Source organism: Narcine bancroftii, chromosome 8, assembly GCF_036971445.1.
Source record: "Narcine bancroftii isolate sNarBan1 chromosome 8, sNarBan1.hap1, whole genome shotgun sequence".
Classification (NCBI taxonomy): domain Eukaryota; kingdom Metazoa; phylum Chordata; class Chondrichthyes; order Torpediniformes; family Narcinidae; genus Narcine; species Narcine bancroftii.
This window is the reverse complement of record NC_091476.1, coordinates 87986728-88007778: the sequence shown is the minus strand read 5'-3', so window position 1 is coordinate 88007778 and position 21051 is coordinate 87986728. Positions and strand designations below refer to the sequence as shown.

The window sequence follows — 21051 nt, the reverse complement described above, 5'->3', positions numbered from 1 at the left end:
TTTATCCTGTTTAATCAGATAATGATGCTGACACATTGCGTTAGTTCAACTGACCTAAAAATGTTTTGCGGCTGATTTTAATTTTTCCCCCAGCATCTGATGCCTCCTGTGTCAATGTCCAACAATAGTTGGCCAGCATTGATGGATTCCAGTTGACTTCATACAGCTTTTCCATGGTCGCAATGTCCTGGTGAAACCTTTCACCAGGTTTGTCACTGACTACACCAAGATCAGCATGGAAGAGGTTCAAGTGTGAACGCAGAAAATGAATCTTCAACGACATGTTGCATTTTATGGTTTTGTCGGCTTGAAGTCGACTAAAAATATTGCAGGAAATCACAAATAGGTTACATCTAAAAAAGGAGTGAAGGTGATTTTATGATCAGCAGCCCAAAATCCATAAAATACACTCAGGAAAGTGTTCAGGAACCAAAATCTTCATTGTCTAGTGTATTCTTCATTGAGTTTATAGTGGAAAATATCTCCAGATGCTTCACAGAGAGATTATGAAAACCCATTGACGTCATGTTTGTGGCTACTTTAGATATTGTGATGCTTCACTTGTAGGGTTTCAAGGGAGGTTACAAGGAAAGTCAGAGAGAGAGAAGGCTTGGATGATGAATAGGATGGTTTTGCTTCCAGTCTAGTTTTATTCACCTGAGAGGTGATTTGTAGCTGATGACAACCCAGGTTCAGAAGTGATCATCCTTAGCACACTTCAGCTTCTGTTCAACTGCAGTTTCAAGACCATTGGGCTGAGGTTACTGACAGTACCACAGAGTTTGTTAATCACCCAGCTACAAGGCAAAGGGATAATTCTGGAAGGAGTCATTAAAATTGGTGAATTCACCTTCCACCAAGCAAAGCATGGGGGACTCTGTCAATTAGCCACGGTGAATTGCTCATTTGGGGTCTTGTAGTTGCAGGTGTAGTTTGGACCCTTCTTGAAACTCAACAGGGCTTCAGGTGCATTTGTGCCTTCCAGGAAACACATGCCCCTTCTTTCTCACTATCTTCTCCTTTCACAAGGACATGCTTTGTAGGGTAATTAGCTGATCGTCTCCAGGTGGTCAGGTGTGAAGAAGTCCTTCCTCATTGGAGGCACTTTAGCCAACACCAATCTGCTAACCTTGGGTCTTTACAGGTCGTATTTGTTTGAACTTTCCTTTAGGTCAGGTAGTAGTTCCATTGTCTGTCACCGAGCTCTGCACTGCCTCTGAACTATATGCACATGAACCCAAGCTTTCTACATCCAATCATATTTGCATTGTGGTCCCAATATTTCCCAATCAGATCTGACATTACTGTGAGGCTGGACCTCTATATCTCACCACAGTCTGCTGTTGGCTCCCCAAATTCAACCATCATCACAGCAGAAGTCTGGAGGGCGAATGAATTCTCTGCAGTTTCAACTCAAGCCATCCTCGCAAGGCTCGACACCATCCAGGACAAAACGGCCCACTTGATTTGCACCTGAGACATCTCCTCCCTGCACCACAGTAGCTGTGTTGTGCACCATCTGTAGAATTCATTACAGTTACTCACTGAGGAATCTTGACAATGGCTCCCAAATCCACAATCTCTGTTTCTGAGGTGGATAAAGATGTGGATACAGGGAGCACCACCACCTGCAGATTTCCCCTCCATCCTGGCTTGGTAAGGCTCTTCATTGTCACTGGATCTAAATGCTGGACCTCCCTCTGCACCAGCACCTCCATCAGCAGGGAAACAGAGAACATTCTTCCACCTCCTGAAGGTCAGCTGGGTGGTGGGCAATAAATGGTGGGCTTATGTAGTGTTTGAAAATATTTTGAAAAATTCCATTCTTTGATCTTCGGTGAGCGGAGAATTTAATCATTGCTGTGTACAAACTATCTGCAGTGGTGACCAAAGGATGTGAAGATTGCTGAGATTGCGGAGGATGTGGGTCAGCCTGTCCCCTTCCTGTCTCTCCTCCTTGCTGAGCACAGCAAGGTGACAAAATGGCTTCTCAAACACAGACTGCCAGTAACTGATGGTGAAGTCAATGTCAGGATACAGGAGAGCCTGCAGGTGCTGTGATTGTAACGGTTTTGTGTGTTGGGCCTCAATGTCTGGGCCCTCTGCCAGTGCAACCACTGGCCTGAGAATTGTAGGGTCAGGGTACGGACTGGCCTTACATCTGAGTCATGGGTGACCTTGTTTTGTCAGGCAGCACAAGCACAAGGAAGTGCTGTCCACGTGCACCGGGAGCATAGAGCGCCACGGTATCTCAGGCAGGGATGGCAATATTTTAATATAGTTGTCTTGTTATTAATGTTTTGAAGAATTTGATTCTGGTTTTAAGACGGAGTTGATGTAATTCTATTCATAAAGACTTTTGACTCAAAAAGTACGCACAGGGATAGGACAAAGAGTGAAAATGCTGTGTGTGTGAACTACATCAGCACCACCACACGAAGACTGGCAGGAGCGGCATAATCCAAATGAGCCATGATGCTTTCTCCTTTATACCAGAGTTTGTACCCACTCAGCAGTCTGTCAAATTTATTGTCAGAGTACATACATGTCTGTGGTAAACCACTGTTTGCATATAATTGTCTGGTCAGGCACTCCCATTGGCCGACTGTACCTGTGGCCCCTCCCACAGCCATCTGGATAAAGGTGACTGTTCCCCAGCCCCCTCCTCAGTTCCGGAGTGTCGAACAGTATGGATTCACCTTCGTTCTTCAGTGAAGAAAAGCCTATTGGTTTCTCAACAACAGTCTTTCAAGTAATTGATGGGGCATCAATGACATCACATATAACCCTGAGATTCCTTTTTCCTGTGCAAAAAATAAACTGTACACAGTGTGAACATGTAAACAATCAAAAGAATTGTAAACGGATGACAAATGTGTGGTGCTACCTCTATATGTATGAGAAGTCTCTGCGGCTGCCCACCTCGAAGGCCTAATACGGGCCGTATGCGTGGCTGGGGTCAGTTCTGACTACATCAGACAGAGGCTATTAGAAAAGAGCGATCGGAACCTGCAGGAAGTAGTGGACGGCTAAATCACTGGAGATAACACCACAAAGCACCAAAGCATTCTCTTCTGATATCGCGGCCACCAGATGTCAAATGTAAACAAATTGTGCAATACAAGGAGAGCCTTAAACGAGTCCCTGATTGAGTTTGTTGTTGAGGAGTCTGATGGTGGAGGGTAGCAGCTATTTCTGATCCTGGTGGTGTGTGAAGTGGTGCAGAGACAGGACTGTGTGTGCAAGGTTCCTTGAAACAGGGCAGGCTGCATCACTCTGTGTCGCTGATGATCCCAAACAGCTGTTGGGACATAAGATAATGGCTGGAGGAACTCAGCAGGTCAGACTGCATCCATGGGTAGAAATGGTCAGTCAGGGTTCCGGCTTGAAACCCTTAATTGAAACTTTTTCCAATACTATTGGCAACTGGGCCTTAATTTAGGAAAGGATCACTATACATCCAATAAATTCCATGGATATTCAGAATCAATAATCGTTTGAAGGAATGCCTTGGATATGACATCCCAAAAAGTTGTTGGGGTCAAGGGAAGGAGTGAAAGCAGAGCTGCATGTGTGAAAGGACACTGGCTGGAGGTCTAATCACACTTTGCTTCAATCATTTCACTGCAGAGTGGTACACAGATTCCTTCAACTGTTATAACCAATAAATAAATCAGTTTGCCCTCCAGTGGGCCTGACAGGCAATGCATCAATCAGATCTCTTCCTGAATGCTGCCTGTACAAAACAGATTAGATAAATATTAGAGAGATCGAGAGGAAGTTGGCACAAGGTTAGTGTGGGGGAAATGTCACCAAAGCAACAAGCTACTTTTTGTTTGCAATCATTGAAAATATCATGCCTGCTTTAAAAAAAAATCTCTTCCACATTTCAAGTCAAATCAAACATATATGGGGGAGAGCCGCAAAGTGGGTTGTCAAATCACCGTCAGCCCGTATACAAGCTGAAACACAGCCATGATCTACTCCAATCAGTCCTTGGATAATCACCCATTGATCTGTCGCAGAATAGTTCATCAATTTGAGGAGGTGGGAGTTATCTGCGAATCAGAATTAAGGCCACGGCAACAGCAAAAACATCCTGTCACAGGGTTGACTGGAGAAACGAACGCATATCAGTTGCTCTCTCGGCTCTTCACTCCAGTTTGTCTTCATCCCATCAGTGGTGGTATCGCTATTCCATCGACACAATTTATCTCTAAACTTCCCCAAGATATTTACAATGGATTTGAGTTGAAATAGTTGCTGACTGGAATCAGTCGCATGAAGCACTCAATATACATACTTAAAAGCAGAATGAATTATTCCTTTACTTATTATCCCCTGCTTTTTTTTTTTCTTCCAGAGAAATAGATAGGAACATGCAACCTTCATCATGGTAAAATTAGGACCCTCAAAAATGCTCATTTTCTTTTCCACTTCTGCCGTCAAACCTGTGGCAAATTTACAGAATGCGTGCCGTTTGGTATCTGTCCACTTTCCTTCTGAAATCAAATACGTTAAATCAAATTCAATGATCAAAACCTGATCTGTACCCAAAGGAACACAAACCAGGTTTCTCCAATTTTACTCAAGGTTTCCCTGAGGTCAAACCTTCTGATCCTTGCACGGTCTTAGAATTAGCAGGGACCCTTGTAAAACAGAGATGAAGAGAAATGTCTTTAGCCAGGGTGGGGTGTGGATTTGTGGAATTTATTGTCACATACAGCTGTGGAGGCATTGGGGGCGTCTCAGGAGGAGATTGTTAGGTATCTAATTAGTCAGGGTATCAAGGGATCTGGGGAAAAGGCCAGAAATTGGAACTAGATGTGAGAATGGTTTCGTTCATGAGACTCAATCGGCTGAATGGCCTACTTCTGTTCCTTTATCTTGCGATCCAAAATTATTCCAGAATTACAGTCAATCGTACTTTCTTCTCAGGAAACACGGAAGAGGTATATTTGAAAAGATTTTTGCACCACCAAATCCCAATGGAATTAGACACTACATGTTCCTCTCAACCATGCTGAGTTGTAACTGCCGGAATGAGCTCCTACACTGCAGCAGTGATTCTACTTCAGAAACACTTGGGATGTCGTGAGGTCACAGAAGTCACTGTAATGGGGAAATCCTTCCATTCTTCACACCAGCTGAAAGCAGCACTCTCCAAGTGGAAACCGGAAACGCTCGGCAGCATTCTTGGAAGAAGAAGCGCTTTAACGATACAAGTCATAGACCGTTCATCAGAAGAGTCGAAGGACATTTGATTGGAAGCTTCTCTTTCCACAGCTGCTGTCTGATTTGCTGAGTGTTTCCAGCATTATGATTTATGAATGAACTAAAATGAGGGGCTTTTGTCAAATATGGAAGAGCAATGTGCGCTATTACAACTCTGGGTACCCAAGTTTTCTCCCACATTCCAAATAGATTGTTGGTTAATTGGTTTCATGGGTGTATTTGGGTGGCACAGGCTCATGGGCCAGAAGGACCTGTTGCTGTGCTGCTTCTCTAAATAAAAATAAATGTAAATATGCAATGAAAGGTTTACTTGCTGCAACTTCCCTGTTACATAAAATACATTAACACAGATTATCTATTTTTTAAAAATTTACACAAACTACATTGTAACGGGCCCTTCTGGCCCATGAACCCGTGCCACCCAATGTTCAGAGTGTTTCTGCAATCCTGGCTGATGTTCATTAGTTGGCAAAGACACCTTCAGATCAAGGAACAGAGCTGGGCATTCAACGCTATCATAGCGGCAAAAATTGTTAATCAGATCCTGGGAGGCGACATAGGAGCTCATTCCACTATTTGCAACTCAGCACGGTTGAGAGGAACATGTAGTGCCTATTCTTTTGGGATTTGGTGGCTGTACAGTGGTGCGAAGATATTTGCAAATATATCTGCTCTGTGTTTTCTGAGAAGAAAACACCTACAAACCATATGTTTTTGAAGGATGGGAGGAAACCAGAGTACCTGGAGGAAACCCACACAGACACGGGGCAAACACCTTCCAGACAGGAGCAGATTTGAACCTGGGTCACTGGTGCTCTAATACCATTCCACTAACCACTACACTAATTGTGTAATAATTAGGCCGCCATGATTAACTTTTGCCCTGATCTGCTTGGCCCATGTAAGGTCCTCCAATAACGTGGGCATCCGGGAAGCTGAAGATTCCACTTCCTGTCGATGAAAAGAGGTGCCTGGTCCATCGGCCAAGTTTCTTGGTCTTGCTAACAGTGTGATCAGGGCAGTTGTGATTGCTTCCATACGAGGTTCTCGATCTCCATCCTATATTCTGACTCATCATAACCTGTTATCTGGCCAACAACTGTGGTGCCATTGGTGAATTTAGATATTGTGTTGGAGCTGAACTTGGACACACAGTTGTGCCCGGAGGGAACTGAGCAGAGGAACAGGCATGCGGCCTGGAGGTGTCGATGGTCAGCAGAGGATGAGACTAGTTTGGGGTCTGCCAATAAGGAGGTCACAAATCCAGTTCCAAAGTGAGGACCATCGCTCACCTCCCTGAATTTGATTATCAGTTTTTGCTGGTATCCTGGTGTTAAATGCTGGGCTCCGTTCTTTGATGTAAAAGTGTCTTTACCAATTAATGAACATCATCCAGGATTGCAGAAACACCCTGACCAACACCCTGAGCTCGAGAGCCTGTTGGTTCCTCACTTCTCATGCAAGATGGAGAAGTAAATGGCCAAGGATAAAGTGAGTATGATGCACCCCCCCCCCCCACCCCACACCTCACAGAGGGACAAGTTCTGCCTCAGCTCTGCACCTTGGTGAAGATTACTCACATGATCGTATTGCTATAAACAACAATGATCAAGCCACACACATTGCTGCTCTGGTGTGTCCACTCCAATTCATTGCAAATACTGGCCTGATGGATGCTTTCCCTCCCTCATTGCTACCCTACCATCTGAGCTCTTGAATTTTGATTTCCAGCATCTGCAGTGTTTTGCTTTTATGTCCATTGTAGACTGACTCCACTTACCTTTTCCTGAAACATCTTGTTTTCAAGTATTTATCCCATTGTCTTCTGAGAGTTACCACTAAGCATACAACCACTCTCCTAGTAGTGCACTCCAGCCACAACTCATCATGTATAAAGCAATCTCTTTTTAACTTTGCCCAGTTCTTTGGCAACTATCTTAAATCGGCTTCCTTTGATTACTGATGCTCTTGCCAGAGGAAATGTTTTCTCCTGAGAGAGAGGGAAGAGTGGAGACTTTCAATTACCCGGCTATGTTATTTTTTTTGCTGACATCAAAGAGTCTTTTCTCACAACTGTATGAATGCTCAGGTTTTTTTTCTGGGATTTCTCACATAAGCGTGAGATCCCAGAAGAACGCACGCGAATCCCAGAAACAAGTAAAAGAGCAAAATTTCATGCGGTTCACCTTCCACCTTCCCAGTAAGTAGGGGGATGTAACATTTTTACCAAATTTGGAGGGGGCACAGAGGGCAATTACCAGGATGTTGTCTGGATTGGAGAACATGCCTTATGATGTAAAGTTGACAGGGCTTTTTTCTTTGGAGTGACAAAGGATGAGAGGAAACTTAATGGAGGTTTTTTAGATACATGGTATATGAGAGAGATTTAGTTAGGATGGACAGATAGCCAGTACCTTTTATCCAGGGTGACAAAGGAAAATATCAGAGGACATCTGTTTAAGGTAAGTGGATGCAATGCAATTTCAATGCAATATCGGCTGAACCCCCTGGTTCTAGTGCCTACAGACTGAAGGTTATCCTATAGCAGGCTTCCCACACCTGAAGTCACCCTGTGCCCTCAAAGAAAGATGTCACAGGTGAGGGTTCTGGTTTGTGGCCCAGAGTTATGGCGATGAGGCAGAATGGAGTGCTTAGTGTTCACTGGTTCCCAGTTAGGCAATGACCCCAGTGTACAATTCTTAACAAATCATTCCAAGACCACATCCCATGCCAAACTCTCCTCCACTCTCAATAGTGTCTGAGAACTCCCATAATTCTTACCTCTCCAACTTCATCAATGCTAAAAACAAGGGTATTGGTCACTCTGGAATTCAAATTTAAATTTATTAATTCAAAATATATATTTTAATTTAATTTTTTAAAAAGTAAAACAGGCCATTTCACCCCATGAGCCTGTGCCACTCAGTTTACACCCAATTAACCAACACTCCTGGGACATTTCAAATGGTGGGAGCCCCCCCAGGGGAAAACCCACACAGACGCTGAGGTATAGTGCAATACATGAATATGTGGGAGAAACTAAGCAGGCCACACAATATCCATAGGAAGCAAAAGATGGTTCGGGTCTGAGCCCTTCTCCAAGAGTGTCAAAATTGAGACAGACAGCTGATTAAGAAGGTAGGGGAGAAACTGGGGGAAGGGGTTTGGAGGGGAAAGGGGAGGAGTAAAAGGTTGTGAAGGGAAAATGAACACCCACAGTTTCTATTTCTTACTCAAAAAATGGTGGTGCCGCTGGAACGGCTGTAATGGCAGCATTGCCCCTGGGTGCGGACCCAGGAGAGCAGAGAGTTACGAGCCCAGAGGACCCCAAGACTCAGCAGCAATAGATATTCATCAAGACAAAGGGTTATTGAAACAAAAATTGCTTTTAATTATCTTTAAACATGAAAACAGAATCACCCTTTAACTTATCACTATTAACTTACTTTACCTAAGTTAACCCCTTCTAATTCTAAGCAAACATGTATGTAATGGGTGTGTAAGTTCAGAAACATTCTTTGCTTCACAGTCCAATCTCACTTCTCATTCCTCATTGGTTACAGGCAATTCTTATACTGTGCACAGAATTTAACATTTATAACATTCATCAGGCTTTGGTGCTTGAAAGGTTACCACTCAGGAAGGTTCTTGTAAGTTTTGTAGAGAGAGATGTGTTGTTTCAGGACATCCACAACTGAGGTAGTTCCCTCAGTCACCTGAGTGTCTTGCTGACGAATCTTACCTCATCTGGGTTCGCCAGATGATAACCTCTTTCTTTCAGGTCACCACAAAGTTCCTTTTTGTTTCACTTATTCCAAGTGAAACATTAGACAGCCAGTCATCTCCTCTTGCATGAACCACAAGGGCTGTGACTAGTCTGTCTTCCACACTGGAGTTTCTGTTTCATTTCCAGCAACTCCTGAAGCTTGACACTGCTGTTTCTCTCTCACACACTCACTGAGACTGAGACTGCCTGTTTGACTCTCTCTGCTTGCAAAACCACATGACCCTCTTGCAACAGCAAGTCTTCTTTAGGCAATAGGGCACCAGCCTGCTCTTTCATCTGTTGCTTTTGGGTAAACAAGAATCCATCAGTGACCTCTCTCTGAGCCCTCTTCAAAGCTCCTGCAAAATGGTGTGAGAAACCGCTATGTCTCCTCTATTGCTTTAAAAGATAATAGTTCATTTATTCCACAACATCAGTCCAATTAACACCTACATGTGAAGTCTCCATAGGCATTTCAAATAAGATCTGTTTTAAAGTGTTTGTACTCTAACCTTTTCCAATTTATCTCCCAAAAATATTTCTATATACTCTGTCACAAGAGACACAGTGCAGGGTCCTACTGCCCTGTTCTAATGCCAATGGCCTTGTGCAGGCTTTAAGGGGCCTCTTAAAGGAGTTGATATTGTTTTTTTTAAATATTCCTGCAACCACAGAGATCTGTGGCCAAGATAGCAACACCTGTGCTGGGCAGTGTACCACGAGGGATTGAAGATCCTGGGAACCAGAAAAGGGGAGAACATCCCCCGTTGAGGAGCAGCACAGGTTTGACAGGACAACGACCATGGCAGTAGACCAGTGAGGACTCAGTGGGTGAAGGACCCACGCAGGCTGGAACTGTTGGCAACTTGCAGTTGAATGACCCACACAGGATGCAGTCTTCTGGAGAGTGGGTATTGGGAACCAGGTATCGGAAGTGGAAAACTGAGGGTAAGAAGGACACCAAAGAGCCTTGGGCACTGAAGGCTTCCTGATCATATCAGAAGTTTGGATGGTTGGGACAGGAGTCTGTGTGGCTTCAGAGGCTGTGGCACGCTCAGCACCAAGGGGGGGGGGGGCATTCATGGGCTGGCCCTCCCTTGAAGGTGTTGCGGTCCCCCATATGCTCACGCGGCATGGCCACCACCCCCCCCAACCCACGAGCTGTGGTGCCCCCATACTCTCACGGCCATTGCTTGCCATCAGACCCGCTCCCATCCATGTCACTAGCGCCCAGCTTGACACAGCACTTTCGGCTGCTACTTCAGAGGGACGATGGAGGTTTACATCTGCTTGACAGGTAGGCCACCACCAGTTCCCCTCCATCCCCGCTGACCGAGGTTACGACTGTCAGACTGTGCCCACCTGGGTAGGTAGGCCGCTGCCAGTACACTCCTCCTCTGCTGAACGAGTTAAGGACTGTCATACTGTGCCCCACCTGGGTAGGTAGACCGCTGCCAGTACCCTCAACTCCCCCACTAACAGAGTTTACGACTGTCAGACTGTGTCCTTCCCGGGCAGGTAGGCCGCTGCCAGTATCCCTCCCCCCTCCATGCTGATCGAGTTTACAACTGTCAGACTGTGCCCACCTGGTAGGTAGCCCGCTGTCAGTAAACCCCCCACGCTGACCAAGTTTACGACTGTTGGACTGTTCCCACCCGGTTACCCTAATGCTCTCCTCTAAGACTCGTTCTGGCACTGATCCCGGGCTTTAGGAGCGCTGGGGGTGAATCCACGGACACTCAGTGAAGGGAATCTCTTTTGGTTCTTTATCTCTTATTGTTAGAGACTCTGGACAGTGGTCATAGCGACTCTTTGTTTACCTGACAGCAGACAAAAGCTGGTATATCATGTATGTGACATGTTTAATTTATTACCATGTGGCAATAAAAGGAACCATTGAACCAAAACTAATAAAAATCTTTGAAAACGGTCACTCTTCCCAACCTCTGAAATTTGAGGAGGAAATTGCAGTTCCCATTCCATCTTCTGTGCAGAGGATGCGTTCACATTCATTTTCCCAGCGGCCTACTTATGCTTCAGAGATTATGTTCACTTGTTCATAACTTCCCCTGCAGAGGAAATAATTTCTCTTTCACTATTGCATCCATCAAATATTTTAATGGAGTGAGCAGATCACTTATGAACCTTCCACTGTCAAAAGCAATTTCCCTCCACCCCTCCTCCCACCTTAACTCTCCAAGTCCCAGTATGATTCAGATGAATCTATAGGCACTTTCAAACTGCCATGGAAAATGGGGTTAGCGGCCCAGTTACGTGACAGTTAGAAAAGTTCAACCCTGTCGGAATCCAACTACCTCAGAGGTAGTCAGGGAACCCAGTTAAACTTACTTAGGTCACATCCACGGGTGATTTGAACAGCAAAAATGGCTGACCCACTCCTTCTGGTGATGTCAGTGCTTGCGTGCGTGCGTCACCAGGCAGCCAGCATCCGAACACCCGGCGGTACTTCCAGTGAGTACGTGAGGCATCATTGTGGGGTCGGGATACCCCTTAAATCGCCGGGTTGGAGATTTAATGGGCAGATCCCCCTGCCATTTAGAAGGTGCTTCCAGTAATCGCACCCGGGTCCCAGGTGGGCTGCCCAGGTGCTGCTATTTAAAAGAGGCTTGTATTTCACCCACTCCATGCCCAGTTACCCTGAGAAAGGAGCAGTGTCCTGTTGTGAGCACAGAGCTGATTAGGTTTGATTCTCATTCTACAACTGTCTTGGTAGTTCCAATTAACTGGTGCTAACAGGTTAAGTGGTACAGGCCAGTGTATAAATTGTTTATGGTAATTAAACAATGATGTAGTTTTATCAAGTGATCTAACCTGACTTAATGAGTGAGATGAGAGTTCAAGGCAGTGGATGACAGTCGTTTGCAAGAAAACATCTCAATTGCATTAGGATTGCAGACACAAGTTCTCCAAAGCAAAATATATTTTCACATAGTTTCTGGATCAGATTAATTTAGAACTATTGCATTATCTAATGTCGCTGCTTTAAATACATCGATAGTTTTGTGTCGGGTTTAATAAAGACCCAGAGTTAAAGTGCAACTTTATGTTGTGAACGCAGCACATTTCCCACTGGCCTGAGCTGTCAGCCTGTGATGCGTGAGAAGCTGAATGGAAGATGAAATGAAAGCTAGTCAGGCCAGCCCATTGACTCTGAATGTTACTTGATGTGATGTAAGGGCTGTGGTGCCCTCCAGAGCTAAACATTGAGAGCGAGATTAGACAGGGGAGTACAGTGTCAACATGAATAAGGTGGGACTGTAAACTGAGGTGACTGCTGTGCTATACTAATGCAAGGGGCTGTGAAATTGGAACTAATTTCTGGCTGATTCTATCTGCCATCACAGTCAGTTCCTGTCAAGCATGTAGCTTATTTCTTTTGCATCTTTCTTTAGCTATTAAGAAGAGTCAGTGAGCAGAGATTTGCATTGAAATATCACGTTGGCAGCCAGATCATCTGTCGCAATCCATTTATTACTGCAAGATATCCAAATCGACAATTGCGCCTTTTATTTCATACTCTGCCCACCTTCGCTATCCACTTAGTTCCTTTGATTGATGAAAGAGTGGAATGAATGCAGGCATTCCTTAGAGGAACTCTGGAAGATGAGAGGAGTGTGGGAGGAATGCTTATCTCCTCGCACTTGCTTCCTCAGGCAAAGCTTCTCCCTTCTCTTTAGTAGCAAGCAGTGTTGATGGGAAAAACCCGTCAGCAAAGAAACAACATCCTTAGTTTAATTAAAAGAGAGCAGCAGAGGAGATGACCCTGCAGGACGGTGATGACGGTGGTGTGGATCAGCGGCTGATGAACCCTAAAGGGGCAGTGACCACAGCAGCAGATTAGCGAGGGGCTCGGAGGCTAAGAGACCCACACAAGCCCTGGCCAGTTTATGGTTGGCGGAGCTGCACAGCCTGTGTGCGGGTCGCTAGAAGCTGCCTCCTAAGAACCAGATATTGGAGCAGGGATTCGAGAGGGTGGTGAGGGCAAGTAGGGGTTTGGGCCCTGATTGTGTTGGAGGTTTGAACCTGGAGCTTGGGGATGCCAATCAATCGAACAGGAGGCTGTGGGGCTGCAGGGGCTGCTGGAGTGCTGGAAGGACTCAGTGACTCTGAAGGGACTCTCTATTGGTTCCTTTTCGCACCCTAAGGGGAGCCACGTGACACTAATGGGGATGATTTGCTTGCCTTACAGCAGGTGGAAGTTAAAGTATGTCATGTATGTTACATTTTTAATGAAAGGAACAGGCCAGTGTCAGTATCTCTCCGGAGTTGACAAAAGATTAGCCTAGTGGTTAGCACAACGCTATTACGGCGCCGGCCACCCAGTTTCGAATAAGGAGTTTATAAACTCCTGTCTATAAGGTATTTGTACATTCCCCCCATGTCTGCGAGGGATTCCTCCGGGTGCTCTGTTTCCTCTCACCGTTCAAAAACGTACCAGGGTTGTTGGTTAATTGGGCAGCATGGGCTCATGGGGCCGATAGGGCCTGTTAGTGTTCTGTGTATAGGTCTTTTGGGCAAATCTGGAAACCAAGGCTTCATAGAGTCAAGTTCAATGTCAGACACTTATTCAGGAAAGAGTGGAGCTTAAGGTTTGCATTCAGATGTTGCAATGAGGACTGGAAGCAATGGCTTTAGTCTCCCCAATACTCATAGTATGTCAGAAGTGCAGGGGTGAGGGGGTTGGGGTGGGGTGTCGAGAAGCGTCAAACCACGAGGGATCTAATTTTAGAGTTTGCAAGTCAAGTTCCTGAGGGGAAGCATGTGGATGAGAAGTGCAGGGATCACTGGGAGACACCCATGGTGAAATTACAAAGAGACTGAGGATTCTCCATCAGGAATAGGATGCAATAGCAATGTAACATACCAGAGAAAGAAATGGTGTTGGATTAGATAGGAGCAGATGGGGAATCATTACAGGTTTATAATGCATGTCAGTAAATTTGTTAAGGTTGGAAACTGAAATGCACAAACAGGCATGTGGGAATATAATGTAGAAACAATAACAGGAATTTGGTTTAAAAATATGTACATTTTTTGGTTTCTTTAACTGAGGGGGAGAGATGCATGTTCTTACCTGAGAATGAAACAAAGGTTCTAAATCTAAATTTTGAATTTAAAAAAATTAAATTTAGACCTACAGCACAGTAACAGGTCATTTCAGCCCAACCCGTGCCATCCAATTTACACCCAATTGACCTACGACCCCGTTACGCTTTTGAACAGTGGGAGGAAACCGGATCCACTGTGAAAAAAACCCACACACATGGGAAGAACGTACAAACTCCTTTCAGACAGCATGGGGTTCGAACCCTGGTCCCGGTCGCTGGCGCTGTAACGGCATTGCGCTAACCTCTTTGCCAACTGTGCCCCCAGATTGACTTTTAGGATGAGAAGCCCATCAGGAGAGGGGAGATTAAGTGAAATGTGTTGACGTTCTCTGGAATTTAGAGGCATGAGATGAGGTCCCTTTGAAACATTTCTTGTTGTTTGAGGGTCAGGATGAATCCTGAGAAATGTTATCTCCAATGTTAGATGTGAACTGTTGATCACTGATCCAGGATAAAGTTCAATCGTTTAGGAATGAAATCATGTTATTATTCATCCAGCAGTTTATGGATCTGTTTCCCTTGGATTCCGATGAGCTATTGCCTAACAAGGTAGAAATTTCCATAAAGATCCATAAACTGAAGAATCAACTCATCTATTTTGGGGGATTTGGGAATAGGGTGGGAAAGTAGAATTGAATTCTACTCATGATTGAATGAAGTAGCTGGCCACCTTCCTCCCTCATTTTGGTTTGGTTAACAGGAGACCAGTTTTGTCTTCCAGCCACTGCCCACCTCCTTCAGATTTGTTTCGCCTTGATAAAGCAACCCTTAAATCCTTTGACGATGCAAACATCTCTTTAACATGGCTGGTCACCTTTCTAGTTTGAATTCCATCTATCAGCTGATAACCTCTTGCTTTCTAGAGTGTCCACCACAGTGTAGTCAGGTATAAGTATACTTTTAAAAACTGAATAAATAACTTGGCATCTTTTTTGATGCTTGTCATACCAAATACTGATATTTAGCTGAATGTTTACAATCATCAATAAAGCATGTTCCATTGCTCTTTTCTTTGCTTGAAAGTGCGGCAGGACAGCGATTCAATGAGACTCTCTGGGTACAGCGATAATGACGATGAGGCGAGTTTCTTCTCATTACATAAATTAAATAAAGTCTGCAGATGCTGGGATCGAGTGCAATATGCAAACATGCTGGAGAAATTCAGCAGGCCACGCAGCATTCCTAGGAAGTAAAGGGTAACCTTGCCAAGGCTTACTTGATCCCTGGATTCATTGGTTCTGACAGTGGACACGTCAGGGTTGTCACATGGGAGTTGTTGAGAGGAGTTCAATTAACAAAGACACGAGCCCGAGTGAACCAGAACACTTATATCTGGGGGAATTTGCAACTGGAGGGTTAACTGATTGTAATTAAACAGGATAATCTGCAGATGCTGCAGTCCAGTGCAATACACCAACGTGCTGGAAAAATTCAGCAGGTCACACAGCATCCCCTGGAACCAAAAGGTCGCCATTGTTTCGGGCCTGAGCCTGATGAATCCTGATGGCACAGTATTGAACCTGTCCAAGGTTCCTTTTATTTTAATACATGAAAATGTAATATTCACTTCAAATACATGATCCACTTCAATTTGTGTCTGCCATAAGGCAAACAAAGAGTCACTGTGAGTCTTTCCCAGCGCCCTGAACAATAAGAGGAAGAGAAGCCCAAGAGACACCCTTCAGTAACAGATCTCTGGATCTGCCTCCAAGGCTTCTGCAGCCTCGGCAGCCATTCAAATCGTCGGCAGTCCGAGCTCCAGATCCAAACTTCCTATACAATCATAGCCCAAGGCCCTTCAGGGGCACTTTCTTGCCCTCAGTACCCTCTCGAATCCCTGACATTACTTTCTTGCCCTCAGTACCCTCTCGAATCCCTGACATTAGTTAAGAGTTTCTCGATAAAAACCAGTTGATGACTCCGCTGTCATTATCATCAATGCAAGGGAACCAGGGGCTACAGAATATTTGAAATTCGATTACTGTGGTGATGCAATCATTGCAAAGGTCCATTAGTGAAGGGTCCAAACAAAAACTAATGGTAACTGTTATCCTCGATCAACAATAACACAGGTTCATTGGGATGGTGTGGTTAGCAATTAGTGCTAGCAGCCCGGGTTGGAATCTGCCACTGTCTGTAGAGAGTTTATATGTTCTGCGTGAGTTTCCTCTGGGCGCTCTGGTTTCCTCCCTTGTTCCAAAGGTGTACAGGTTTAAATGGTTCATTGGTCGCATGGGAGAAGACTAGAGCACCCAATTAACCATATAGCCCTCTTTATAACCTTGGGATCACCAAAGGACAGACTTGGCCACTTGACACCAACTTCCTCAGCCTCTCCAATGCAGTCACCAATCAACAAAGGAAAAGCTTTGTCATTGCTTTAATTTATTTGAATGAACCTTTAGATATGACTAGGAGCTTGTTCATGCCAGGACACTTGATAGTCCGATTGACCTTATATTGGGGAGCAGAGTGAGATAAACCATAGCCTGCAATAAGCCCCCCAAAATTACATGACTGGAAAGCAATCTGGTCGTGAAATCCAGCATCTCTAAACCCTAACTCAGAAAGATTTCCCCTCACACTTTAATGGGAGAATATTAATCGGATGCGGCCTGCTATCCAAATTTACACCCTGTCCAGCGCCGGTTCCAACCCCTCAAAGCCCCCCCCCCCCAACCGACCCACTGTTCAACTACTAATGCATTATCTGGCCCATAAATGGTAAAAGATTGCCCGCCCCTGCTCTAAACCCGTCCTATCCATGCATCTGTCCATTTTTTTCTTAAATGTTCCAACAATACCAGCCTCAGCTACCTTATCTGGCAACCCATTCCATACACCTACCACACTCTGTGTAAAAAGTCTATTAAGGAGAATCCTTAATCCCTTCATTTCCTGTTAAATCTTACCTAAAGCCTATGCCCTCTGGTTACTGATTTCCCTAAAGTATCTCTGCATTCATCTGATCTATTCCACTCATGATTTTGTACACCTCTTGAATAAAGCTCTCACCTGCTCAATCCCTCCCTGTAGCTTAGGCCCTCGAGTCCTAGCAAAATCCTCATAAATATTCTCTGCACCCTCTCCAGGCTGATGACATCTTTTCTATGACACATTGATCAAAACAACCAGGAAATCCTGGAGCTGCTGGCAAAGAAGCGATCTGCCCACCAGGCTCACATTGCAAAGCCTTCCTGGCCAGAGAAAAAGCGAGCCTTCCATCTCGCATGCAGCCATCTTCAGCGCAAACTCCAGGAGATCCAAATGAGTGGTGGACTAGCCTCGCCAAACGAACCCAGCTTAGCGCTGACATTAGTGACATCAAGGGTTTTTATGAGACACTAAAGGCTGTGTACGGCCCCTCACCCCAAGTCCAAAGCCCTCTGCGCAGCTCAGACGGTGAAGTCCTCCTCAGCGACAAGATCTCCATCCTCAATCGATGGTCAGAACACTTCCAATCTCTTTTCAGTGCCAACCGCTCAGTCCAAGAATCCGCCCTGCTCCAGCTCCCTCAACAGCCCTTGAGTCTAGAGCTGGATGAGGTCCTTACCCGGGAAGAGACATATAAGGCAATTGAACAACTGAAAAGTGGCAAAGCAGCAGGTATGGATGGAATCCCCCCCCCAGAGGTCTGGAAGGCTGGCGGCAAAACACTGCACACCAAACTGCATGAGTTTTCATGTTCTGCTGGGACCAAGGAAAGCTGCCTCAGGACCTTCATGATGCCATCATCATCACCCTGTATAAACACAAAGGCGAGAAATCAGACTGCTCAAACTACAGGGGAATCATGCTGCTCTCCATTGCAGGCAAAATTCTCGCTAGGATTCTCCTTAATAGACTAATACCTAGTGTCGCCGAAAATGTCTTCCCAGAATCACAGTGTGGCTTTCGCGCAAACAGAGGAACTACTGACATGGTCTTTGCCCTCAGACAGCTCCAAGAAAAGTGCAGAGAACAAAACAAAGGACTCTACATCACCTTTGTTGACCTCACCAAAGCCTTCGACACCGTGAGCAGGAAAGGGCTTTGGCAAATACTAGAGCGTCTCTGATGCCCCCCCAAGTTCCTCAACATGGTTATCCAACTGCACGAAAACCAACAAGATCGGGTCAGATACAGCAATGAGCTCTCCAAACTCTTCTCCATTGACAACGGCGTAAAGCAAGGCTGCATCCTCGCACCAACCCTCCTTACTATCTTCTTCAGCATGATGCTGAAACAAGCCATGAAAGACCTCAACAATGAAGACGGTGTTTACATCCGGTACTACACGGATGGCAGTCTCTTCAATCTGAGGCGCCTGCAAGCTGACACCAAGACACAAGAGCAACTTGTCCGTGAACTACTCTTTGCAGACGATGCTGCTCTAATTGACCATTCAGAGCCAGCTCTCCAGCGCATGACATCCTGTTTTGCGGAAACTGCCAAAATGTTTGGCCTGGACGTCAGCCTAAAGAAAACTGAGGTCCTCCATCAGCCAGCTCCCCACCATGACTACCAGCACCCTCACATCTCCATCAGGCTTTCAGAACTCAAAACGGTCAACCAGTTTACCTACCTCGGTTGAACCATTTCATCTGATGCAAGGATCGGCAACAAGATAGACAACAGACTCGCCAAGGCAAATAGCGCCTTTGGAAGACTACACAGAGTCTGGAAAAACAACCACCTGAAGAAACACACAAAGATCAGCGTGTACAGAGCCGTTGTCATACCCATGCTCCTGTTCGGCTCCGAATCATGGGTTCTCTACCGGCATCACCTACGGCTCCTAGAACGCTTTCATCAGCGCTGTCTCCGCTCCATCCTCAACATTCATTGGAGTGACTTCATCACCAACATTGAAGTACTCGAGCTGGCAGAGTTCGCAAGCATCGAATCCACGCTGCTGAAGACTCAACTGCGCTGGGTGGGTCACGTCTCCAGAATGAAGGACCATCACCTTCCCAAGATCGTGTTATATGGCGAGCTCTCCACTGACCACCGAGACAGAGGTGCACCAAAGAAGAGGTACAAGGACTTTTTAAATTAATCTCTTGGTGCCTGCCACATTGACCACCACCAGTGGGCTGATATCGCCTCCAACCGTGGATCTTGGCACCTCACAGTTCGGCAGGCAGCAACCTCCTTTGAAGAAGACCGCAGAGCCCACCTCACTGACAAAAGACAAATGAGGAAAAACCCAACACCCAACCCCAACCAACCAATTTTCCCTTGCAACCGCTGCAATTGTGCCTGCCTGTCCCGCATCGGACTTGTCAGTCACCAACGAGCCTGCAGCAGACGTGGACATACCCCTCCATAAATCTTCATCCGCGAAGCCAAGCCAAAGAAAAAAGAAAGATCAAAACTGAACACAATACTCCAGATGGGGCCTTACCAAGTCTTATGGAGCTGCAACGTGATCTCCCAACTTCCAGACTCAGTACTCTGTTTGATGAAGGTCAGTGTGCCCAAACCCTTTTTGACCACTCTATCTCTCTATATCTCCACTGTCAAGGTATTATATACCTGTACTCCAATATCCCTTTGCTCTACATCACTCACCCAGATCCGTACCATTCACTGTGTAGGTCCAACCCACACACGACCTCCAATCATTGTCACACATACAACACAAGCCAGGGGGTATGGGGAGAGGGCAGGAACCGGGTACTGATCAGCCATGATCACATTGAATGGCAGTGCAGACTTGAAGGGCCAAATGGCCTACTCCAGCACCTGTTTTTCTATGTTTCTATGAACCTCAGGTTCAGAGGGAAGGCTGCACATCACCTGAGCTCTGTAAGTGTGCTCAAAGCAAGATGGAGGCTGGAAGAGAGGTTGAATGGCCGGCTCCCCAAGGGCCTTGGGTGCTGACAGTTTCTTGCTCACTTCAGGGTTTGGAACCAGAGGCTGAGGAGGGAGGGTCAGGCACCTGGAGCTTGGATTTCACCACTGGAAAGGAGAGAAAGCTACCCAACTACTGAGGTTAAGGGAGCACAAGTATGGTGGCTTTGAAGGAGGTTGCAGGATCCATGGATATTTGATATCTCTGAAGGGACTCTAATTTGCTTGTTAACGATTTGTTCAGGGCACTGTGTGTATTTGCAGGCAAACAAAGGAAAACAATTGTGTGTTTTATGTTCAAAATCAACAGAATCTGGAAGCTTGAATCTTTTGCCCCCGCTCCACCCCTCTCCCACCTCTTTGCACCCCGCACCTTATCCTCTTAAAGTCTCCCCTTCCCACTTTCCTTTTGATAAAGTGTCCTGACCTGAAATATTAACTGACCATTTCTTTCTGCCTGAACCCTCAAGACACTCCCGCTTGTCTTCATTCGCTCATGGTTCTAGCATCTGAAGTCTTTCTGTTTCTCTTTTCGTTATTCATGACAGCTGACTTTGAGGAGGATCTTTCAGGAAAAATAAATAAATCATCTGCAGAAATCCACTGGGCAATGTGAGATGTTAGAGTGAAGACTCAACGGCCAGTCTATCGTGTACTCAGTGGCTGGAGAACTTCATTGCTGCCTCGTTGGAGAGTTAACACACAGAGCTCGACTTAGCGATTGCAAGTGATGGAACCTAGATAAAAGCAGTCTGCTGGAGGAACTGGCTTAGCAGTCAAGCAGCATCTGTGGGGAAGGAAGTGAACTGTCAACATTTTGGGTTGAAACTCTTCATTGAATGATCGTGGATTGAGAGGCGGCCAGAAGCAGGAGGAGACGGTAGGTGGCATGTGACAGGGCCTAGTAGGGGATTGGCAAACCTGGGAGATGTGGTGAATGATGGACAGGTAGAATGGGAGGAGCTAGTGGATATGCAAATGAATGTGATAATATCTGCTCCTACTGTTTGTACTGTAGTTATCAACAATTAACAAGTTCTCATCATGCGTGAACATGGCCTCCCAACAAGACTGACCATTGCCTTC

General features: G+C 45.6%; 1 protein-coding gene across 3 annotated transcripts in view; it reads left to right on the top strand.

Annotated features, from left to right (window-relative positions):
- The first annotated feature begins 16197 nt into the window (after positions 1 to 16197).
- Positions 16198 to 21051, top strand: part of LOC138740998 (uncharacterized) — an 81240-nt gene continuing 76386 nt past the window's right edge. For all 3 annotated transcript variants that reach the window (XR_011343256.1, XR_011343258.1, XR_011343257.1), the window contains exons 1-2: positions 16198 to 19579; positions 20514 to 20845. The gene's annotated coding sequence lies outside the window, so the exon portion shown is untranslated. The remainder of the gene's footprint in view (positions 19580 to 20513; positions 20846 to 21051) is intronic.